At 49.7% G+C, this 22,537-nt stretch overlaps 1 protein-coding gene across 4 annotated transcripts in view; it reads right to left on the bottom strand.

The window, feature by feature from the left end:
- SEPTIN9 (septin 9) overlaps nucleotides 1-22,537 on the bottom strand; it is a 215,261-nt gene that overhangs the window by 152,263 nt on the left and 40,461 nt on the right. The window lies entirely within an intron of this gene.

The raw sequence follows: 22,537 nt of genomic DNA, 5'->3' as shown, positions 1-22,537 counted from the left end.
AACTAGCCGGGCGAGGTGGCGGGCGCCTGTAGTCCCAGCTACTTGGGAGGCTGAGGCAGGAGAATGGCGTGAACCCGGGAGGCGGAGCTTGCAGTGAGCTGAGATCCGGCCACTGCACTCCAGCCTGGGTGGCAGAGCGAGACTCCGTCTCAAAAAAAAAAAAAAAAAAAAAAAAAAAAAAATTAGAAATCAATAGCTCTAAGACACTCAGAGGAGCCTTGACTATTTGCAAATTAAACAACATACTTGTAAATAACCTGTGAGTCAAAGAGGAAATCACAAGAAAAATTTTACCATATTTCAAATGAAATGATAATGAAAACACAGCATACTAAAATACGTAGGCTGAAGCAAAAGCAGCGCTTAGAGGGAAACTGCAAGTGTTTATATTAGAAAAGAAGAAAAGTGGGGGAAAAAAAAAAAGAACCTAAGGATCTGCTTTAAGAATCTGGAAAAATGGGCCAGGCGTGGTATAGCTCATGCCTGTAATCCCAGCACTTTGGGAGGCCAAGGCTGGCAGATCACCTGAGATTAGGAGTTGAAGACCAGCCTGGCCAGCATGGTAAAACCCTGTCTCTACCAAAAATACAAAAAATTAGCCGGGCGTGGTGGCAGGCGCCTGTAGTCCTAGCTACTCCGGAGGCTAGGCAGGAGAATGGCGCGAACCCGGGAGGCAGAGCTTGCAGTGAGCCGAGATCGTGCCACTGCACTCCAGACTGGGTGACAGAGCGAGACTCCGTGTCAAAACACACACACACACACACACACACACACACACACACACACACACACACAAAAAAAACACAAAAATTAGCTGGGCATGATTGGCATCTCCAGCTACTCAGGAGGCTGAGGCAGGAGAATGGCTTGAGCCCGGGAGGTGGAGGTTGCAGTGAGCCTAGATCACGCCACTGCACTCCAGCCTGGGCAGCAGAGCAGGATGCCATCTCAAAAAAAAAAAAAAAAAAAATGCCGGTTACCCATGTATTGCCTCTTAGCTCTGAATACATCCTGAATACTCCGTGATACTGGCCTGAGGCCTTACAAATCTTTCTCCTTGGCTGAATACAGTCATGTCAGGCTCTGTCCACAGGGGACAACACTGCAGGGAGTTGCCAGGCCTTGCTGAGGTAGCAGCTTCTCTTCCTGGTTCCAGGGTCTCTTTTTCCTCTGAAGGTACAGCTGCCAGTGGCGTGGGCCCTGTGGGGCCTGCTCTGTACTGAGTTTCTCCAGCACCCAAGCTCTAGCTCAAAGGGACCCCAGCAAATGCCTCAGACACCCAGCTCCAGCCCACTCATACCCCCTAGTAGGTTTCTCGGCTACCCAATAAACTGCTTCTGCAGATCCACTCTTTCTACACCTCCTGGCAAGAACCTTTTTGCCACCAGTAGGCTGCAGGTTTCTGTGGCAGTCACACACTCTCCAACAAGGCCTGAACGTAAGACATGGCAAGGTATGGAGGATGCCCCAAGTTCTTGGTTGCTTTTCCATCAACCCCAGAGGTAGTAACTGCTTCTGTGAGTATGCATACCCACATTAAAGTATCCACCACATAAAATGTACTGTTTTAACCATTTTCGGGTGTGCAGTTGGGTGGCATGAAGCACATTCACACTGTTGTGCAACCATCACCACCATCCATCTCATCTTCCCCAACTGCAATTCTATCCCCATTAAACACCAACTCCCTCCTCATTCTCCCTTACCCCAGCCTCTGGCAACCTCTATCCCACTTTCTGTCTCTCTGAATTTGACTACTCTAGGGACCTCATATAAGTGAAATCATACAGTATTTGTCTTTTCATGTCTGGCTTTTTTCACTTAGCATGTCTTCAAGGTTCATCCATGCTATAGTATGTGTCAGAATCCCCTTCTTTTTTTTTTTTTTTTTTTTGAGGCAGTCTTGCTCTGTCGCCCAGACTGGAGTGCAGTGGCACGATCTCACTGCAACCTCCACCTCCCTAGTTCAAGCATTTCTCCTGCCTCAGCCGCCCTAGTAGCTGGGATTACAGGCACGTGCCACCATGCCTGGCTAATTTTTGTATTTTTAGTAGAGACAGGGTTTCACCAGGCTGGCCAGGCTGGTCTCAAACTCCTGACCTCAAGTGATCCGCCTACCTTGGCCTTCCAAAGTGCTGGGATTACAGGCATGAGCCACCATGCCCAGCCTCTCCTTCCTTTTTAAGGCAGAATAATATTCCACTGTACAGATGGACCACATTTTGTCTGTTCATTCATCTGTTGACGGACACCTGGGTTGCTTGCATCTTTTGGTTATGGGAAAAGTGCTGCTACAAACAAGGATGTACACACACCTGTTCAAGTCCCTGTTGTCAGTTCTTTGGGGTATACATCCAGAATTGGAATCACTGGATGTTATGGTAATTCTGAGTTTAATTTTTTGAGCAATTGTTATATCTTTTCCACGACAGCTGCACCATTTTACATTCCCACCAGCAATGCATGGGGCTCCAATTTCTCAACATCCTTGCCAACATTTGTTGTTATCCATGTTTTGGCTAACAGCCACCTTAAAGGGTGTGAAATCATATTTTATTGTGCTTTGATTTTCATTCCCCTGATTATTAGTGACACTGAGCATCTTTTCCTTGCTTCTTGGCCATTGGTATGTCTTCTGTGGAAAAATGTATGTTCATTGGGTTGTTTATTTTTTTGTTGCTTAGTTATAGGAGTTCTTTATATATTCTGGATACTAGTCCCTTATTGGCTATATGATTTTCAAATACTTTCCTCCATTCTGCAGATTTCCTTTTCATGCCATTGGTAGTATTCCTTGAGGCATGAAAGTTTTAAATTTTGATGAGGTCCAACTTATCATTTATTTATTTTGTTGTATTTTCAATGTTATATCCAAGAAAGCATTGCCAACTCCAATGTCACAAAGCTTTCCTCCTACATTGTCTTCTAAAGTAGCTGCTTCTTACATTTGCCATTTCTATACTCCTTAGAGTCCTCTTGTATAGGGTAAAACAAACTCTATCTTTCTATTCTCACTCACAGCACTCAGTTCTTCAGCTCTGATACCAGATGTGTGGTTTCCTCCCATCCCTGCCCCCACCCCCACCCCCACCCCACCAAGCAATTCTCCAGTACTCAGCAGACCCCAACTGGGTGTCCTCCAATTCAGTTCAATTCTGACACCTACCAGATTTAGTGCAGATCCCATAGGTTAAGGGCTCTGTTTCACAAGACTGCCCTCAACTGCAGAGATCAGTCACAAGTGGTAAGATACCAGGTTACCTACAACTTCTGTCTGACTTGGCTACAAATTGGAGGCCTTCACAACAACCTTCTCAGGTTCAATAATTTGCTTGAGTGACTCACAGAACCCAGGAAATCAGTTTACTTATAATTGCGGATTTATTACAAATGATATTTCAAAGGATACAAATGAACAGCCAAATGGAAAAGATGCATAAGAAAGGTATGGGGGAAGGGGCATGGAGCTTCCACGGAAGGGTGCGCCACCCTCCCGGCACCTGCAGGTATTCAACAACCTGAAACTCTACAAACCTCATCCTTTTGAGTTTTCAGGGAGGTTTCACTACGTAAGCATGACATGAAATCTTTGACTATTGATGATCAATTCAACCTTCATCCCCTCTTGCCTCCCAAGAGTTGGGTGGGAAAGGCTGCAAGTTCTAGCCTTCTAATCACAAGGCTGGGTCCCCCAGCAACCAGCCCTCATCCCCAAGCTGTCCAGGAGCCTCCAGCCACCAGTCACCTCCTTAGCAAACAAAAAGACACCCATCACTTTGGAGATTTCAAGAGTTTTAGGAGCTACATGCCAAACAAAGTTGGGGGACAGAGACTAGATAGATAGATACATGGATGGATAGATACTATATATATATATATATATATATATTTATTTATTTATTTATTTTTGAGACAGGGTCTCCCTCTGTCACCCAGGCTGCAGTGCAGTGGTGCAATCTTGGCTCACTGCAATGTCTGCCTCCCGGGCTCAAACGATCCTCCCACCTCAACCTCCTGAGTAGCTGGAACTGCAGGCACACACTCCCATGCTGGGATAATTTTTTGTATTTTTGGTAGACAAGAGGTTTCACCATGTTGCCCAGGCTGGTCTCAAACTCCTGAGCTCCAGGGATCTGCCTGCCTCGGCCTCCCAAAGTGCTAGGATTATAAACGTGAGCCACTGCACCATGCCCAGCCCAAATACATCTTTCTTATATCACAATGTCACCCCTTTGTGATCCCTTTAATAGTTAACTACCTTTTACAGTTAAGAACACTTTATATTTCAAGTTGCTATTCAAATTACCGGTGTGGTTTTTGTTTCCTGACTGGGCCCTGACTAACGTGCTGAAGCAAGTACAAGGAAGGAAGTAATGAAGATAACAGAGAAACTCAAGGAAATGGACACCAGAAAAGGGGAGTCCAACGCTGGTTCTTTAAAAAGATCTAGATTGATAACCTCCTAGCTAGGTTGATGAGAGGGAGATGGTGAACATAAATGGACAATAAGAGGAATGAAGTGTTTTCCCTACAGATCCTACCGACATTACAATGATAAGGAATACAGGCACACCTCATCTCATTGTGCTTCACAGATACTGCATTTTTTACAAATTGAAGGTTCGTGGCAGCCTCGCATCAAGTAAGTCTACCGGCATCATTTTTCCAATAACATGTTAACACTGTGTGTCTCTGTGTAGGACTTTGATGATGATTCTTGAAATAGTTCAAACTTTTTCATTATTATTATATCTGCTATGGTAATCTGTGATCTCTTTTTTCTTTTCTTTTTTTCTTTCTTTTTTTTGAGATGGAGTCTTGCTCTGTCGCCCAAGCTGGAGTACAGTGGCGCAATCTCGGCTCACTGCCTCCAGGGTTCACGCCATTCTCCTGCCTTAGCCTCCCGAGTAGCTGGGACTACAGTGCTCGCCACCACGCCCAGCTGTTTTTTTTTTTTTTTTTTTTGTATTTTTAGTAGAGATGGGGTTTCACCGTGTTAGCCAGGATGGTCTCCATCTCCTGACCTCATGATCTGCCCGCCTCGGCCTCCCAAAGTGCTGGGATTACAGGCGTGAACCACTGCACCTGGCCTTTTTATTTTTTATTTTTACTTTTGAGATGGAGTCTTGCTCTGTTGCCCAGGCTGGAATGCAGTGGTGCGATCTTGGCTCACTGCAACCTCCACCTCCCAGGTTCAAGCGACCCTCCTGCCCCAGCCTCCCCAGTAGCTGGGACCACAGGCACCCGCCACCACGCCTGGCTAATTTTTGTATTTTTAGTAGAGGCAGGATTTCACCATGTTGGCCAGGCTGGTCTCAAACTCCTGACCTCAGGTGATTCACCCGCCTCCTAAAGTGCTGGGATTGCAGGCGCGAGCCACTGCGTCCGGTGATCAGTGATCTTCAATGCCATTACTGCAGTTGTTTTTGGGACATGACAAACCACACCCAGATAAGACAGTGAACTTATTCAATAAACGTTGTGTGTGTTCTGACTACTCCACTGACTGGCTGTTCCCCGCTCTCTCTCTCCCTCTGCTCAGGCCTTCCTATTCCCTGAGACTCAGCAATATTGAAATGAAGCCAATTAATAACCCTACAATGGCCTCTAAGAGTTCAAGTGAAAGGAAGAGTCAGCTGTCTCTCACTTTAAATCAAAAGCTAGAAATGATTAAGCTGAGTGAGGAAGGCGTGTTGAAAGCCAAGATAGGCAAAAGTGAGGTCTCTTATGCCAAATAGCTAGCCAACTTGTGAATGCCAAGAAAAAGTTATTGAAAGAAATTAAAAGTGCGATTCCAGTGAACACATGAATAAGAAGAAAGCAAAACAGCCTTAATGCTGCTATGGAGAAAGTGTGAGTGGTCTGGATAGAAGATCAAATCAGCCACAACATTCCCTTAAACAAAAGCCTAATCCAGGGCAAAGCCCTAACTCTCTTCAATGGTATGAAGGCTGAGAGAAGTGAGAAAGCCGGAGAAGGAAAGTTTGAGGCTAGCAGAGGTCAGGTCATGACGTTTCAGGAAAGAACCATCTCTATAATGTAAAAGTGCAAGGTGAAGCAGCAGGTGCCGACGGAGAAGCTGCAGCAAGTTACCCAGAAGATCTAGCGAAGAGCACTGATGAAGGTGGCTACACTAAGCAACAGAATTTCAGCATAGATGTCCCAGCCTTCTACTGGAAGAAGACGCCATCTAGGATTTTCATAGCTAGAGGGGTGAAGTCCATGCCTGTCTTTAAAGCTTCAAAGGACAGGCTGACTCTCATGAGGGGCTGACGCAGCTGTTGACTGTAAGTTAAAGCCAATGCTCACTGACCATTCCAAAAATCCGAGGGCTCTTAAGAATGTTGCCAAATCTACTCTGTCTATGCTTTAGAAATGGAATCACAGGCCCTACTTGACAGCACATCTGTTTACAGCATGGTTTACTGAATATTTAAAACCCATCATTGAGGCCGGGTGCAGCAATTCACGCCTGTAATCCCAGCACTTTTGGAGGCCAAGGCGGGCGGATCACTTGAGGTCAAGAGTTCGAGACCAGCCTGGCCAACATGGGGAAACCCCGTCTCTACTAAAAATACAAAAATTATTCAGGCATGGTGTCACGCGCCTGTAATTCCAGCTACTTGGGAGGCTGAGGCAGGAGAACCACTTGAGCCCGGGAGGTGGAGGTTGCAGTGAGCCGAGATCGTGCCACTGTACTCCAGCCTGGGCAACAGAGGGAGACTCTGTCTCAATTTGAGAAAAAAAAAAAAAGTCCAGGCGTGGTGGCTCACAACTGTAATCCCACCACTTTGGAGGCCAAGGCAGGCAGATCACCAGAGGTCAGGAGTTCAAGAGCAGCCTGGCCAACACGATGAAACCCCATCTCTATTAAAAATACAAATTTAGCCAGGCATGGTGGTGCACACCTGCAGTCCCAGCTACTCAAGAGGCTGAGGCAGGAGAATCACTTGAACCTGGGAGGTGGAGGTTGCAGTGAGCTGAGACAGTGCCACTGCACTCTAGCCTGGGCAGCAAAGCGAGACTCTGTCTCAATTAAAAAAAAAAAAAAAAAAAAAAAAAAAAAAAAGGGCCCAGTGCAGTGGCTCACGCCTGTAATCCCAGTGCTTTGGGAGGCTGAGGCAGGCAGATCACCTGAGGTCAGGAGTTTGAGACCAACCTGGCTAACATGGTGAAACCCTGTTTCTACTAAAAATACAAAAACTAGCCAAGCGTGGTGGTGCACGCTTGTAATCCCAAGTTGCCTGTAATCCCAACTACTCAGGAGGCTGAGGCACAAGAATCACTTGAACCCGGGAGGCAGAGGTTGCAATGAGCCGAGATCACGCCACAGCATTCCATTCTGGGTGACGCAGCGAGACTCCATCAAAAAAAAATCATTGAGATCTATGGCTCAGGAAAAAAGGTTCCTTTCAAAATATTATTGCTGATTGACCACCCAGCTGGTGACCCAAGAGCCCTGATGGAGATGTATGTAAAGATGAATGTTGTTTTCATGCCTGCTAATGTAACATCCATTCTGCAGCCCATGGAGCCAGGGATAATTTTGATTTTCAAGTCTTATTATTTAAGAAATATATTTGATAAAGCAGTGTCTGCCATAGTTAGTGATTCCTCTAATGGATCTGGGCAAAGTGAATTGAAAGCCTTCTGGAAAGGATTCCCCATTCTAGATGCTGTTAAGGACATTTGTGATTCACAAGAAGAGGTGGAAATACCAACATTAACAGGAGTTAGGAAGAAGTTGATTCCAACCCTTCCTTGAAGTCTCGAGGGGTTCGAGACTTCAGTGGAGGAAGTCACTGCAGATGTGGTAGAAACAGCAGAGAACTAGAATTAGAAGTGGAGCCTGGAGATGGGACTGGATTGCTGCAATCCCATGATCAAACTTGAACAGATGACAGATGAGGAGTTGCTTCCTATGGATAAGCAGAGAAAGTGGTTCCTTGAGATGGAATCTACTCCAAGTGAAGATGCTGTGAACATTGTCAAAATGACAACAAAAGATTTAGAATATTACACCAACTTATTTGATAAAGCCATGGCAAGGGTTGAAAGAATTGACTCTAATTTTGAAGGAAGCTCTATTGTGAGTAAGATACTACCAAACACAATGCGTGCCACGGAAAAATCTTTTATGAAAGAAAGAGTCAATCCATGTCACAAACATCAGTTAAGAAACTGCCTGCCAGGCACGATGGCTCACACCTGTAATCCCAGCACTTTGGGAGGCCGAGGCAGGTGGATCACCTGAGGTCAGGAGTTCGAGACCAGCCTGGCCAACGTGGTGAAACCCTGCCTCTACTAAAAATACAAAAATTAGCCAAGCATGGTGGCTGGCGCCTGTAGTCCCAGCTACGTGGGAGGCTGAGGCAAGAGAATTGCTTGAACCCAGGAGGTAGAGCCAGGAGGCAGAGGTTGCAGTGAACTGAAATCATGCCACTGCACCCCAGCCTGGGCAATAGAGCAATACCCTGTATCAAAAAAAAAAAAAGAAAAGAAAAGAAAAGAAAAGAAACAAAGAAACTGCTGCCATGACCACCCTCAACCTTCAGCAACCACCGCCTGGTCAGCTGCCATCAACATTGAGGCAGACCCTCCACCAGCAAAAAGATTACAGCTTGCTGAAGCCTCAGATGATTATTTGCATTTTTTAGCAATAAGACATAATGATCTTATACACTTAATAGACTATAGTATAGTGTAAACATAACTTTTTTTTTTGAGATGGAGTCTCGCCCTGTTGCCCAGTCTGGAATACATGGTGTGATCTTGGCTCACCGCAACCTCCACCTCCCAGGTTCAAGCAATTCTCCCGCCTCAGCCTCCCGAGTAGTCGGGACTACAGGCGTGCGCCACCATGCCCAGCTAATTTTTGTATTTTTAATAGAGATGAGGTTTCACCATATTGGCCAAGCTGGTCTCAAACTCCTAACCTCAAATGATCCGTCCACCTTGGCCTCCCAAAGTGCTGAGATTACAGGTATAAGCCCCCGTGCCTGGCCTAAACATAAATTTTATATATACTGGGAAACCAAACAGTTTGTGTGACTTGCTTTATTGCAATATTTGCTTTATTGCCGAGGTCCGGAAGCAAACCCTAGGTATGCCTGCATTATGAACAACTTTAAATGAGCAAATTCAACAACTTACCTGAAAAGGACAAATCCCTTCAAAGTACAACTTACCAAAAGTAAGAAAAGGAGAAGTAAAAAAAACCCTGAAAAACTCTTTCCCCCAAATTGAATTTGTGATTAAAAACAACCAACCACCTTTCAAAGTAAAAAATTCTAGGTCTAGATGGTTTTCTTGGTGGATTCTATCAAACATTTAAGGAAGAAACAACATCAACCTATGAAAACTCACAGAAAACAAAGAGAAGGGAACACTTCCAAACTAATTTTATGAGGCCAAAATGAGGCTGACAAAGACATTACCAAAATAAACAAACAAACAAAGAAAACACCACACCAATATCCCTCATGAATCAACACGCAAAAATCCTTAAAAACTGGGCAAATCAAATTTAGCAATATGTAAAAAGGATTATATCTCATAAGCAACTTGGACTTATTCCAGAAATGCAAGGTTGGTTTAATATTCAAAAATCAGGCCTGCACAGTGATTTACACCTGTAATCTCAGTACTTTGGGAGGCCGAGGTGGGAGGATCACTTAAGCCCAAGAATTACAGACCAGCCTGAGCAACACAATGAGACCCCATCTGTACAAAAAATCTTAAAAATTAAAAATTAGCTTGGTGTGGTAGCATGTGCCTATAGTCCCTGCCATTTAGGAGGCTGAGGTGGGAGGATTGCTTAAGTCCAGGAGTTCAGGCTGCAGTGAGCTATGATGGTACCACATACACAATCAACATAGGGCCTATATGTATATACGTACATATACTAATATAGGACCACACATACAGTCAATGATTTTTAGCAAAGGCATCAGGTAATTCAACAGAGTAAGGTATGTCTTTTTAACAAATGGTGCAAGAACTAGATATGAGTGCAGAAAAACGAGAATTAACCCTGACCTCAAACCAAATACAAAAACTGATTTAAAATGGATCCTAGAACATTCTGACAGCTATAAAAGGTTAAAAAATTTAAAAATTTTAAAAAAATTTAAAAATAAAAGAAATCATAGAATATACAACTATAAAATTTTTAGAAAATAGGAGAACTTATTTTGACTTTAGTGTAGGCAAAGATTTCCTGCATAGGTCATAAAAATCATAAATCAAAACTGGAAAAAGTTGATAAACTGGACTTTATGAAAATAAAATACTCTTGCTCATTAAATAACATCATTAAGAAAACCAAAAAGAAAGGAACAATATGAAAAAAAAAACATTTATGATACATATATCTGATAAAGGACTTACATCCAGAATATATAAAAAACGTATGAAACAACATAATTCTTTTTTTTAAATAAGCCCCATGGGGAAAAAATCAAATAAAAAAGCAACAAAGCAGCAACAAAACAAAACCCAAGTCTTACCCCACTGAGAAGCTGCAGAACAAAGACAGAGCAGAAGCCTGTAGTTGGGGAACAGGTGTTCATTCTTTCAAGCATTATAAAATGAAGCCTTCAGAAATCACTCAATCTTGAAACAACACAATTTTTAAAAAGAGGTAAGATTGGGACAGATAATTTTACAAAGGAAAATATGTAAATGACCAATAAGCATCTTGGAAAATTGTGCAACCTCATAAGTCACCAAGGAAATACAAAACAAAAGCTTAAAAAATGAATTTTGGAACAACTGAATAGACACATAAAATGACAACAAAGCGAACCCTGACCCGCTACCTCACACCATGTACAAAAGTTAATTCACAGAAGCTATATAACTCTAAGCCTTCCAGAGGAAAACATAAATATCTTTGCAACTTGGCAGGGTAGGCAAAGATTTCCTACAACAAACACAGAGACAGAACCACAGAGAAAGGAGTTTGTTAAATTAGACTTCACAAAAATTAAAGTGACACACTTTTGCTTATTGGAAAATACCATTAAGAAAATGAACAGGCCAGGCATGGTGGCTCATGACTGTAAAACCAGCTCTTAGGGAGGCAGAGGGAGGAGGACAGCTTGAACCCAGGAGTTTCAGACCTGCTTGGGCAATATAGCGAGACCTCGTTCTTGAAGAAGAAAAGAAAATGAACAGGCAAGCCACAGACTGGAATAAAATATTTGCAAAACACGTATCTGACAAAAGATCAGTATCCAGAAGAAAAAGTCAAGCAACCCAATTTTAAAATGAACAACAGATTTGAAAAGACATTTCACAAAGGAAAAATACATGAAGAGCCAATCATGAAAATGTGCTTAACCGCATTAGTCATCAGGCCAATGCAAATTAAAGCCATAATGAGATACCACTACACACCCACCAGAATGACTAAGATTTCACAGAGTGACAGCACCAAATGTTGGCCAGGATGTGGAGCAACTGGAACTCGTATCCATTGTTGGTGGGAGTGTGAAATGGAAGGGCCACTTTGGGAAAAGATCTGGCAGTTTCTTTTTTTTTTTTGAGACAGAGTCTCGCTGTGTCGCCCAGGGTGGAGTGCAGTGGCTGGATCTCAGCTCACTGCAAGCTCTGCCTCCCGGGTTTTTACGCCATTCTCCTGCCTCAGCCTCCCGAGTAGCTGGGACTACAGGCGCCCGCCACCTCGCCCGGCTAGTTTTTTGTATTTTTTAGTAGAGACGGGGTTTCACCGTGTTAGCCAGGATGGTCTCGAACTCCTGACCTCGTGATCCGCCCGTCTCGGCCTCCCAAAGTGCTGGGATTACAGGCTTGAGCCATCGCGCCCGGCCTGGCAGTTTCTTATAAAACTAAACATATACCCTACACCTACCCTAGGTATTTCTACAGAATAAATGAATGCCTATACGCCCAGAAAAACTTGTACAAGAAGAACCATCATAACAGGTTTACTCCTAAGAGCCTCCAGGTGGAAACAGCCAGAGGTCTTTCAACAAGAGAATGGCTAAAAACCCACAGAGTGTTCACACAGTGGATGTTACTCAGCAATAAGACAGAGCAAAGCGCTGGCACCTGCAGCAACATGGGTAGCTCGAGGAAACACTCAAACTGGCAAACTTATTTCATGGTGGAAAAAAAGCACAACTGTGGTTGCCCCGGGGGAGAAGGGGGCTGTGATGCGCCTGGAGGGACATGAGGAACTTTCTGGGGTGATAGAGATGTTCTATGTTCTGGTCAGGCTGGGATACACGTGGATGCATTTGTTAAAATTCAAAGGACGGAACATTTCACACCTGTGCATCTCAGGGTATATACATTTTACTTCAAAGAAAAACAAAAACAATCACAGACAAATGCCCGACTCCAGTTAATGAAATGCAAACTGAGGCGTTGACAGGATGTTGTGTGCTGATTTCTGCAGCTTATTTTAAGTGCATCAAAACCAGCATGGATTCTGGTGGCCAGATGGATTTGTGGTAAAGCAAACAGCAAAAATGGTTACTGTGGAATCTAGGTGGTAGGTGCATGGGTGTTTACTTTAGAATCTTTCACGGTTTCTTTTTTGTGGTTTTGTTTTGTTTTGTTTTTGAGACAAGGTCTTGTTCTGTCACCCAGGCTGGAGTGCAGTGGCACAATCCCAGCTCACTGCAGCCTCAACCTCCCAGGTTCAAACAATTCTGTCACCTCAACCTTCCGAGTAACTGGGACTACAAGCCTGCACCACCATGCCTGACTAATTTTCTGTATTCTTTATAGAGATGGGATCTCACTACGTTGCCCAGGCTGGTCTTGAACTCCTGTTGCCCAGGCTGGTCTTGAACTCCTGGGCTCAAGTGATCCTCCTAGCTCAACCTCCCAAAGCGCTGGGATTACAGCCACGAGCCACCACGCCCAGCCCTCTTTCATCTTTTCTGTCTTTGAAAACATTTATGGCAAAAAGTTGCAAAAATGTAAAAGATTGAAACATATCAACCAAAAATAGGAAAAATAAAATAAAAGAGATGGCAGGAGACCCCTCCCTTTCCCCCTAACTGAGCTTCCAACCCTCCCTTTCCCTGCCCAGTTAGGACAGGAACCCCAAGGGCTCGGCCCCCCCGTGCCTGTGCAGGGAAGGAAGCACCCCCGTGCCTGTGCGGGGGGTGGTCCTCTGCCCTCTGGTGCTTCTCATTCTCTGCACTCGCCACTTCCCTCGCCCGCAGTGAGCAGCCACAGTTGGCGAAAACTACACCCAGGCAGCCGCTTCCCATGAGTTCAGTGAAAATGCAAACCCCGCAGGAGCTGGACTCTCGAGAGCTTGCGGCGCCACCTGCTGGAGGAAAGGCTTTCTGCAACCGGGTTCCTCTCCCCTTCCTCCCAGCCACGTGCCTCCCTGACCAGGCTGGGCGGGTCCCCTCTCTGCGATCTCGGGGCACCAGGGCACGAGAAATGCCCAGTGCTTCAGAACCTCCCCCACCCACACCTCAACATCCAGTCCTCAGTGGACACCGCCCTGCCACGACAAACACATCAGAGGCACAGTCCAAGACCACCTACCCCAGGTGGAGCACAAGCCCCCATGCCCATCACCCCAGCCTCTTCCTCTCTCCCTCGGACGCAGCGACATCGGCCCAGGACACTGAAGACCCTTGACTTTATAAACATGCTGAAGCCAATCATTCTGAAGTTGTAGTTCTTTTTTTTTTTTTTTTTTTTTTTTGAGACGGAGTCTCACTCTGTCGCTCAGGCTGGAGTGCAGTGGCCGGATCTCAGCTCACTGCAAGCTCCGCCTCCCGGGTTTACACCATTCTCCTGCCTCAGCCTCCCGAGTAGCTGGGACTATAGGCGCCTGCCACCACGCCCGGCTAGTTTTTTTTTTTTTTTTTTTTTTTTTTTAGTAGAGACGGGGTTTCACCGTGTTAGCCAGGATGGTCTCGATCTCCTGACCTCAACGATCTGCCCGTCTCGGCCTCCCAAAGTGCTGGGATTACAGGCTTGAGCCACCGCGCCCGGCCTGTAGTTCTTTTTATTATTGTTTTATTTTTTATTAAGACAAAGCCTTGCTACGTTGCCCAGCCTGGTCTGGAACCCCTGGGTTCAACTGATGCTCCTGCCTCAGCCTCCTGAAGTTCTGGGATTGCAGGCATGAGCCACTGTCCTCAGTCTGAAGCTGTAGTGCTTGAATCTTTGTCAATAGCAACACCCATCCCCCTGAGAGCAGCAGGGCCCGCCAGCGTGGCTGAGAGCCCTGTATCACCGCCGCGAATCTGCTGCCTGGAACTCCAGGGGAGCTCTGATTCCCGGCTGGAGGGACAGGCTGTGTGGGGCTGGGCAGGGCGGACGGCGGGAGACCAAGCCCAGACAGGGCCACCAGCCACGTGAGCACTGGAGCAGCGGGGACAGAGAGGGAGACGGTGCAACCCCGAGGAAAGACGAGGCCACAGAACGGAGAGGCCCAGGCCTGGGGGTTCCCTTCTGCTGCCGGACAGGCATGGCCGTGCCTCTCCCCCAGTCCCTGGGACAGTCAAGCCACGTGCTCTCTGAGAGGCAAGCAGGGCTCCCGACACAAGGCTTTAGGCTTTAACCAGCTGCACAGGTGCCCCCACTCCTGACTTCTTTGAATCCCTGTTGTCCCCAAGTCCCACCCATCCTCTCCAGGTAAACAGAAACACTGCCCAGGGGAGGACAGAGGAAGAATCCAGGAAAGGCTGCCCAAGAGCCTGGCTGAGCCCACGCCATTGCCAAAAGCAGCCCCAAAACTCAGGAGCTGCTGAGGTGATGGCTCAGAGCCCACATCAACAGGAGGGGGTCCGAGTGGCCTCTGCTGGATGCTGATGGGGAAGCCAGGCAGGTGGGTCCGTCCAGCAATCGAAGAGATTCTCCCTCTCCAACTTCCTCTCCAAAGAGATCCTGATCCTCCCTCTCCAACTGCAGGGCCTGCAGCAGCCTCCCCTCTAGCAGGCCTCCCTGCCTGCCACCGGCCATTCTCAGCAGCCACAGGGCACTGAGGTCCCACCATAGTGAGAATAAAATCAAGCCCTCGCCAGGGCCTCCAAGGCCTGGCACAACCTGGCCCTGCCTGTCTCACTGGTGTCACCGCTGCCGTCTCTGACAACACTCTCCAGCCACTCCCACCTTCCCCAGGCTCCGACCTCGGGCCCTTCACACCTGCCGTTCCCTTTGCCGGGTTGCTCTTCCCTTGGATTTTGGCCTGGCCGGGTCCTTCTGGTCATTAGAGCTTCAACTCAGTGTTACCACTGAGGAAGGGCTTCCGTTAATCCCCCCCTACACACACAAATATGCACCCCTAGCAACCTGTTCTCAGCATCTTCACAGCCCTCGTCTAAAACCATCTATGGATTTGCTCATTTGTGGGCTGCCTGACTCTCGGTTCCGACTGTAACAAGTGATCAGCGACTGCGTCTTTATTGCTCCTCATTACAGGCCAAGCACCTAAGAGAGGGCCTGCACATAGTAGGCCCCAATAAACATTCACCAGATAGGCCAGGTGGGGTGGCTCACGCCTATAATCCCAGCACTTTGGGAGGCCGAGCTGGGTGGATCACTTGAGGTCAGGAGATCGGGACCAGCCTGACCAACATGGTGAAACCCCATCTCTACTAAAAATACAAAAATTAACCAGGCATGGTGGCGGGCGCCTGTCATCCCAGCTATTTGAGAGGCTGAGGCAGGAGAATCGCTTGAATGTGGGAGGCGGAGGTTGCAGTGAGCCGAGATCTCGCCACTGCACTCCGGCCTGGGCGACAGAGTAAGAAACCGTATCAAACAACAACAACAACAACAACAAATATTCACCAGAAGAACTAAAGCAGCCTGCCTGTGTCTAACAGGAACTTAAGAGCACAAGATGAACTCAACCAAAGGACACACACAGCAGGCATTTCACAGCTGACACCTGTTGGTGGAGGGAGATTAGGAAAGTGGGGAGAGGCGGTGCCTGGGCATGGGGACACCCTGGGCATGGTGACACCCAGGGCACAGGGAAACCCTGGGCACAGGGACGCCCTGGGCATGGGGACACCTCCTGCCACCCAAAGTCCCGCAGCCCCATCACACCCATCTGTTCCAGCAAATCGGTCCAAAGAGCATGTTCAAGTTTTCATGGCAAAGTTTCAGAGCCAGTGCCTCTTCGCTGATGTCGAGGGAGTGTTGTTTATTCAGTGCTCAAGTCTGAGTTTCCCCATTTAGAAAAAAAAAAAAAAGAGGAGGGTGGCTCCGTGGATGGAGGTATGAGGGCGTCCACAGGCAGAGGGAGGCTCCCGGGCTGAGATCTGTGCCACTCTCTGTCCCAATTTCAAGGCGTAGCCTGGAGCCCAAATCAGTCTCCAAACGTGGGCCGCTGGTTAAGAGGAATCTCCCCACCCACGACCCCCTCCCATGCCCAGCCCCCACCGCCCAGATCATGCCAGCCTTGCCTGCCCTGGCCTTCGGGATCCCCTCAGGGACCCTCAGGCCCCCAGTCAGGGTGGGCTTGAACCAAGGCAGCCCCAGAACCCATGCCAATGCCCTTGCCAGTGGGAGACCCTGGGGAGCACCACGTGGGATGCGTGGGGCCAGGCAGGGGCACACGGCGAATGGCTTCAGAAGCTCTGGCCACTTGGAGTGGACGGGGAGCCCAGAGCAAGAGATGGGCCAGGAAGCTGGAGTGAGCAGGGAGGCCTCAGCCCCTGGTGGAAGCAGGCCGGGTAAAAATAAACTAACCTGAGGACAGCAGCCAGCAAGACCACCACAGGAGGGGTGGTGGGGCGGGGGGGTCCCAGTGGCCCAGGAGAGGGGGCATTGCCAGAGATAAGGTTGGCAGAGGAAGGCCGGTGCTGGTAGGATTAACTTGCTAGAACAGCTATGGATTATTCTTTTTTTTCTTTTACACATGTTCCTGGGGCTTATGGAATTTACTGGTTTATTATAAAGGATATTACAAAGGATACAGATGAAGAGAGGTGTAGGGAAAGGTATGGGGGAGGGACGCAGAGCTTCCATGCCCTCCCCAGGCGCTCCACCCTCCAGGAGCCTCCACGTGCTCCAGAAGCTCCCCAAACCCCCTCCTGAGTGTTTACGGAGGCTTCATCACGAAGGCATGATTGATTCAATCACTGGCCACTGATGATCAGCTTAACCTTCAGCCCCTCTCGCCTACCTGGAGGTTGGAGGGTGGGGCTGAAAGTCTCAACCTTGTAATTCTACCCAGTCTTCCCTGGGACCCGCCCCCATCCTGAAGCTGGTTAGGGGCTGCCAGCTGGTCTGTCAATCATGGGCATTCAAAAAGGCACCACTTTGGAGATTCCAAAGATTTTAGGAGTTGTATGCCAGGAAATGGAGATGAAAACCAAATGTATATTTCACAACATGACAGTCATTCTCTTTCAACCACAGCCTCCCTTCCTGCCCTGCTGTGGGCCTCAGCCCCCCATGCCCCAGGGCCTTTGAACACATTGCTTGTTGCCTGCAGTGATCCCCGCTTGCCTGCCGGGTTTGAGCCTGGTTTACTCCTCACCCTTCTGTGCTCAGCCTGAAGGTCTCCCCCCAGGGCAGTCCTCCTGACCTGGTCCTACAAACCCCAGGTCCTGTCCTGCCACTGGTCCCCTTTGTCACTCCTGTCACTTCCCATGTTTCACATGTACTGATGTGGTCTTGCACTGGTGCAGTCCCATGAGGGCAAGGACTGTGTCTGGTTTGCCCTCCATCAGACCCCAGCACCAAGTCCACAGGGCGCACCCAATGCTGAATGAATGAATGAGTGACCAGCAAGGGAGGTTTGTTGTGTCATGTTGGGGTTCAAAGGCTGCTGGGCGGACCACGTGGGTGAGGTTGGGTGGGGAGGGAAGCAGAGATGACCCCTTGGAAGAAGGGGTAGGAGGCAGGGAGGAGGGTGTGGGGTGCTGTGTAAGGATGGCAAGTGCTTCCAGGAGTGACAAGCCAACCCCTAGAGCACCAGGCAGCAGAAAAAGGCTGACACCCTCACAGCCCACTTCCACTTAGGGACTGAGGCCAGGCCTCAGGCCAGCTCCCCGTTGCTAGGAGAGCCCCAAGGGAAGCTTCATCAGCTGCTGAGTTGGTCACAGTGGAACCCATGTGGTGGGTAGGAGGGGTCTGAGGCACAGGGGTTCGGGTGGTGGCTTCAGGACGGAGACTCCTGTCCAGATCATGAGGGGCGGCAGCAGGGATGACCACCTCAAACAGGAAGCAGACAAAGGCACAGATGGCAGAAGCGGAGGCAGAGAATGAGCTGCAGGGGCATCCCCAGAGGGAGAGCCGAGCAAGGGGACAGGCTGGAAACACTCAGCCTCCACGCCCTGAAGCAGACAGCTGGTCTCACACGCAGGCCAGGCAGCCACACCACCGAGGATGAGGGGCATGTCTGCAGGGCAGGCCTCAGGACGCCCTGGGCTGGCCCTGCCATCAGCCTAGAAAGGCGGCCCAGGCTTTTCCGGTAGGGCGCATGTCCAGCCAGGTCCTGGGCAGGAGCTGAGACTCCCTGGCTGGCCTGAGAGGGGATGATAGGGCAGGCCCAGCCCGGGACTTCCCCACTCCTCCCCGCCACCCAGCAGAACCAGCTGGGCGTGAGAAAAGAAGAGAAGCAAATCAAGAGCCCAGAGCATGAGGCTGCACCAGCCCTTACACCGCATGCAAAAATCAACTCAACCTGCATCAAAGACCTGAACTCAAGAGCTAAAACCACAAAACTCTTAGAAGAAAACACAGGGGAAAAGCTTCATGACGTTGCATTTGGCAATGATTTCTTGGTTATGGCACCAAAAGCACAGGCAACAGAAGAACAAATAGATAAAGTGGAACATTATCAAAGTTTAAAACATTTGTATATCAGGCTGGGCGTGGTGACTCACGCCTGTAATTCCAGCACTTTGGGAGGCCAAGACGGGCGGATCACTTGAGGTCAGGAGTTCGAGACCAACTTGGCCAACATGGTGAAACCCTGTCTCTACTAAAAATACAAAAATTAGCTGGGCTTGGTGGTGGGCACCTGTAATCCCAACTACTCAGGAGGCTGAGGCAGGAGAATCTCTGGAACCAAGGAGGCGGAGGTTGCAGTGAGCCGAGATCACACCACTGCACTCCAGCCTGGAGAACAGAGTGAGACTCTATCTCAAAAACAAAAAACAAAAAACAAAAAACTGCATATCAAAGGGCACTAACAACGTGGTGGGAAGGCAATCCATGGAATGGCAGCAAATCGTAGCTCAGATACAGGATGAGTATCTGGATATTAATCTACAGATCTCCTAACACTCAACAACAACAAAAACAATCATCCAAATCAAACACAGGGAAAGGACTTGAACAGACATTTCTGCAAGAAGATGTGCAAATGAGCAATAAACGCGAAGAGATGCTTAACATCACTAAGCATTGGGGAAACGCAAATCAAAACCACAAGGAGAGACCCCCAGCTCACAACCATGAGCTCCAGGCAGGTAGGAAGACGCCTGGTGGGGAGGGGCCGGCTCCGTGCTGCCCCCAGAATTCCCACAGAGGCTGCCGGACCCCGACACCTCACCAGGAGCACAGGAACGAGTGGAAAAGGCCGCCGGCCACCCCAAAGGGCCAGGAGGGGGCCAGCGAGGGGTCTGGGACATGGAACCATTCTGTGCATACAGACACAGGGGGACAACAGGGGGGTGAAAGGTGGCCCCTAAAATTTACATCCACCCAGAGCCTATGAACACGGCCTATTTGGAAAAAGGGTCTTTGCAGACATTATGAAATTAAGGATCTTGAGATGCGACCATCTTGGATTACCCAGTGGGCCCTAAAGCCGAGAAAGACTGTCCTTATAAGAGACAGACAGAGGGAGATTTGGGGCACAGAAGGAGGCCCCATGACAACAGAGGCAGAGATCGAGTGATATGGCCACGAGCCAAGGAACGCCAAGGGTTGCGGGAGCCGCCAGAAGCTGCCGGAGGCGAGAAGCAGGCTCCCCCTCGGAGCCTCCGGAAGGAACCAGGCCTGCTGATGCCGTGATTTCGGACTTCTGGCCTCCAGAATGGCAAGACAAGAAATGTCTGGTGTTTTGAGACACCCAGTTTGTGGCACTTGGTGATGGCAGCCCCAGGAAACCACTACAGGGACCAGAGTTCCCACAGGGCCGGGCAGGAAGTGGGTGCAGAGTGCCTCAGGCCAGGCCTCTCACATCGGAGATGAAAAAGCAGAACTGGAGAGTTTGAGACCGGATAGCACCCCGTGTCCAGGGGTAGGAACTCCCAGGGGACGGCAGAGGCCATCAGGGACAGCAGAGCGAGGGACAGGAGGGAGGGGTGAGGGCTGAGGTACCGCCCTCCAGGGGGCCTTGGCTCCCTGCCCACTGGTGACCCAGGAAACCCCTAAGAGGAGCTGGGCTTTACCCTGTGCCATACTGCATCGGGTGGACCCTGGTGGGGACAGACGTCCAGCAACAGCGTGGCTGAGCCCCTCCAGGACCCTGGGCCTGCATTCATGACCATGCACAGACGTCCACGCCCTCTTCCTGCAGCTCTCCCTCGTGGCCTGTTCCTAACCTCCCAGCCCAACGGAGCTCCCCAGTGGAAAGTTCCCTTCTTGGAGACTCTCTCCCTGCTGAAATACAAGCTCTTGGAACAAGATAAAACTGCTCAATTTGTAAAAGCCACAAAGCCGGTCCAGAACAAAAAAAAGCTCCAACCCTTGGCTGGAAGGAGTGGCCTTCCATGCCTCAGCGGCCAGTCACCGCTGCGTGACTCACGCTGGCCCGGCTGACGAACCCTCCAGCGCCTTCCCAGGGGAAGGCCGCAGGCCCCAGGGAGGGCGGGAGAGTACCCAGGCCCCCGTGACAAACCAGACCGGAGCCAGGCACTGCCGACAGAGGGACAACGGAGGGACAAGAGGGCAGGTCTTGGGGCTCCTAGGCCTTCCCTGGGGCCGGCAGACCACCATGGACTCACCAGGGTAGGACTACCCCCTCCCACAAACCCTTTCTGGGCAGCTATAGGGCAGCCTGAGCTGGACACGCCTCACACACCAGCCCAGTGGGGCATGAGGCACCCACAGCCACGTCTGGAAGCCAGCGGGCCGGCGCCTGCCGGGCAGGCCTCTGTCACATAGGCACAGCATCCTCCCCACGCTCCTCCTCAGGCCAGAACACGCGTGGGAATCGGAGCAGCTCTCACAGTGGCTTGCAGCCTGACAAAGTGGCATGAGCCACACCCTGCGAAAAGCAAGAGCCCCTCAGCGAGGGAAGAAGTGCCCACAAAACTCAGAACACACGCAGAAACCCGTGAGGAGGAGGGTGCGCTGCCTGGGGGCCCGGCTGCTCCCATCCCTCACATTGCAGATTACGGAACTGCGGCCCAGAGCTGCCAAGTGGCGTGCTCAAGGCCACCCAGCAGGGACAGGAAGGAACTCACTTCCCCAGGGACTGTTCAGGAGTTCAGTGACAATTAAAGACCAGTGCTAAAGTTTGCCCAGGACGAAAACCTCGTTAGGGAAACAGCTCGGGGATTCTCGTGTTCATTCGGAAGGCGGCCAGTTTACAACTGAGTTTTTAAAATGTACGTTTTCTTACATGAAAACACATCTGAATGGGATTTTGTAGAAAGCATCTTTCATCAAGGCACAGCCCGAGGGGAGGTCCCCGCTTCATCCCTGACTGTGCTGTCCTTGGCCAAGGGCAGCAGGGATCAGAATGGTCTCTGGGGCACAGCGCTGACTGCTTTCAAAGAGTGTTTTGTTCAGTTGATGAAAAGCTTGTGTTTGGTGAGCCTGGGAGGGTGCCACCACTTCCAGCTCCCCAGGGAGCACCACCCCCTAAACCCATGCCTCTCTGCCCAGCTCTCAGATCCCCTGCTGGTCACCCATCTGGGCCTTGGCTGGATCATCTATAAAATGAAGGCCGAACCCGAGGCTCCCCGAGGCCCCTGCCAGCCAGGCGGGTGAAGTGACGTCCTCCCAGGGCTGGTGGCCAAGGAGGCAGGGGACCCACTGTGGTCTGGTGGGGTGGTCACTCCGAGGACGACTCCACTGTGCAGGCCCGATGAAGGCCCCTCTCAGTGCTCCCTGCCCTGCGGCTCCTGCTGGGCCGAGAGCAGGACACTGGGCTCCACAACCACCCGTCCCAGCGGGCCTGAACCCCCGAGCTCAAACAGATAACATGCGGCCCCAGCCTTCTGCCCGTCTCCCCTGGCCCCCTCCTGAGGTCCGCCTGCCGTGCCCGACTGGGTGTGCTCAGTGGCACAACACACACCCGCTCCACCAGTCCCAACATCACATCAAGATGTGGCCCTGGGAGCAGCGGTGGAGGGGACTGCGCGTCCTATAGAGGAGTCACTGAGATGGGCCTCCCTCTTTCAGGCCTCTCAGGGATCCCCCAACACACACATAGGGGCAACCAACAGACCAGGGCCCAAGGCACTTAGGGGTTGACACTCTTAGCGACCCCTGCTCCATGGCCCATAGGTCACTTCAGAATACCCAAAGCCTGGAGTGTGGTTCAACCACCCCATATCTCCCAGCCCTGGGCTCAGAGGGTGGCATGGGCAGCAGAAACCGTCATCACTGCTAATTACCAATG

This window comes from Macaca fascicularis, chromosome 16 (assembly GCF_037993035.2).
Source record: "Macaca fascicularis isolate 582-1 chromosome 16, T2T-MFA8v1.1".
Classification (NCBI taxonomy): domain Eukaryota; kingdom Metazoa; phylum Chordata; class Mammalia; order Primates; family Cercopithecidae; genus Macaca; species Macaca fascicularis.
Note: the sequence above shows the minus strand (reverse complement) of the source record. Positions and strands in the feature narration are given on the sequence as shown.